The 2,500-nt window shown below is 28.2% G+C and overlaps 1 protein-coding gene across 1 annotated transcript in view; it reads right to left on the minus strand.

Annotated features, from left to right (window-relative positions):
- tec (tec protein tyrosine kinase) overlaps window positions 1-2,500 on the minus strand; it is a 15,055-nt gene that overhangs the window by 12,435 nt on the left and 120 nt on the right. Inside the window, exon 1 of the mRNA XM_026911797.3 lies at window positions 2,481-2,500. This exon is cut by the window's right edge and continues 120 nt beyond it. The gene's annotated coding sequence lies outside the window, so the exon portion shown is untranslated. The remainder of the gene's footprint in view (window positions 1-2,480) is intronic.

The following is a 2,500-nucleotide window of genomic DNA, read 5'->3' on the forward strand; positions in this document are numbered from 1 at the left end:
ATAGACGTTACTTTAATGAGCTATTTTTATAGACTTTACTTTGATGAACTATTTTTATCAGCGTTACTTTAATGAGCTATTTTTAGACGTTACTTTAATGAGCTATTTTTAGACGTTACTTTAATGAGCTATTTTTAGACGTTACTTTAATGAGCTATTTTTATCAGCGTTACTTTAATGAGCTATTTTTAGACGTTACTTTAATGAGCTATTTTTATCAGCGTTACTTTAATGAACTATTTTTATAGCCGTAACTTTAATGAACTATTTTTATAGCCGTAACTTTAATGAACTATTTTTATCAGCGTTACTTTAATGAACTATTTTTATAGACTTTACTTTAATGAACTATTTTTATAGCCGTAACTTTAATGAACTATTTTTAGACGTTACTTTAATGAACTATTTTTAGACGTTACTTTAATGAACTATTTTTATAGACTTTACTTTAATGAACTATTTTTAGACGTTACTTTAATGAACTATTTTTAGACGTTACTTTAATGAACTATTTTTATCAGCGTTACTTTAATGAGCTATTTTTAGACGTTACTTTAATGAGCTATTTTTATAGACTTTACTTTAATGAACTATTTTTATAGACTTTACTTTAATGAGCTATTTTTATCAGCGTTACTTTAATGAGCTATTTTTATAGACTTTACTTTAATGAACTATTTTTATAGACTTTACTTTAATGAACTATTTTTATAGACTTTACTTTGATGAGCTATTTTTAGACGTTAATTTAATGAGCTATTTTTAGACGTTACTTTAATGAGCTATTTTTATAGACTTTACTTTAATGAACTATTTTTATAGACTTTACTTTAATGAGCTATTTTTATCAGCGTTACTTTAATGAGCTATTTTTATAGACTTTACTTTAATGAACTATTTTTATAGACTTTACTTTAATGAACTATTTTTATAGACTTTACTTTAATGAGCTATTTTTATCAGCGTTACTTTAATGAGCTATTTTTATAGACTTTACTTTAATGAGCTATTTTTATAGACTTTACTTTAATGAACTATTTTTATAGACTTTACTTTGATGAGCTATTTTTAGACGTTAATTTAATGAGCTATTTTTATAGGCGTTACCGTAATGAGCTATTTTTTTGGTGTTACTGTGATGCAGTAAGTAAGTAAGTTTTATTTATAAAGCACATCTAAAACAACTGATGTTGACCAAAGTGCTGTACATATTATATAATATAAAAAAAGTCACAGAATAGAATATTAAGAGTATGTATTAAAAACGAAAAAACGCCAAACATATAAAACACTGATAAAGCCAATTTATAAAAGTGTTTTTAGTCTTCATTTAAAAACAGACAGAGTTTGTGGCACAGCAGGTCAGAGACGTCGGATGCAGCCGGACCGTTAAGAGCTTTAAAAACAAACAGTAAAACTTTAAACTCACACTGTAAAATTTACAGCCAAATTTATAGCAGATTACTGGAAATACAGAGGATACAGTAATATACTATAAAAATAAAAAGGGGGGAGGAATGATCTATAAAGACATTGCAGTATTTAAAATGTGTTTTACAGGTATTTACTGTAAATATAAAGTACTTTACAGGCAAATCTGCTGCCAGTAAATTACTGTAAACTTTACTCCAATGATGAGTTTTCTCTTCATGGTCTCGCAGCTGCACTTGCACTACGTGTGAATGATTGACAGAAGCGCTGTAGAGTGTACAATATACGCCAGTGTACAGTAAATTACAGTCATTTAAACGAGAGGAAATAAAAGCATGCATTTTTATAGATGTTACTATAATAACTGTCATTTTATATTGGAAAATTTCATATCTCAGTGTTTAATGTCCGAAGGCTTTTTGTAAACACTACAGACATTAAACACTTTCAGATTTACTTAAACAAAACAATTCAAGAAAATTAAGCCAACATCATGTATGAATAAACTAATTATGATAAATGTAAATTAATTTTAATTAATTAAAACCCCATTTAGGTGGTAATTCAACACTGCAACTGTTAAAATGAAATGTATGCGTTGATTAAATACGTCATACAAGTCAAAATTGAAGGTTCATATTTGGTGCTAATTTTCTATAAGTACTTTACACACTTTTTATTAAATACATGCAGTTTATTTAACAACGTAAAGAAACCTCTAGGTGTTAATTAACACTACTGGGTTTGATGTTCTGTGTCTACTTTTCCTGTGTCAGTGCTTTACTATGTAAAAGACATTCATCTGGATTTTGTGTTAATTGCCGTTATTATTAGTTAAGATCAACATGTCCAGAGTAAATCAGAGTCGCTAATGTCTTGCTTTATGAGCTCAAAGTTCTCAAAATGTGTGTCGAGTGTTCAGGTTTACTGAATAACTCAGACGGAGACGTTGAGTACCAGAGCTTAACTCTACTCAAATACACTTCACACACCTCACACACACACACACTTTAATGTTCCTAGTAAAAAATAAAAAAACAGTGTTTTACCTCAGTGTTTAGGTGCAGAG

This window comes from Pangasianodon hypophthalmus, chromosome 16 (assembly GCF_027358585.1).
Source record: "Pangasianodon hypophthalmus isolate fPanHyp1 chromosome 16, fPanHyp1.pri, whole genome shotgun sequence".
Lineage (NCBI taxonomy): Eukaryota > Metazoa > Chordata > Actinopteri > Siluriformes > Pangasiidae > Pangasianodon > Pangasianodon hypophthalmus.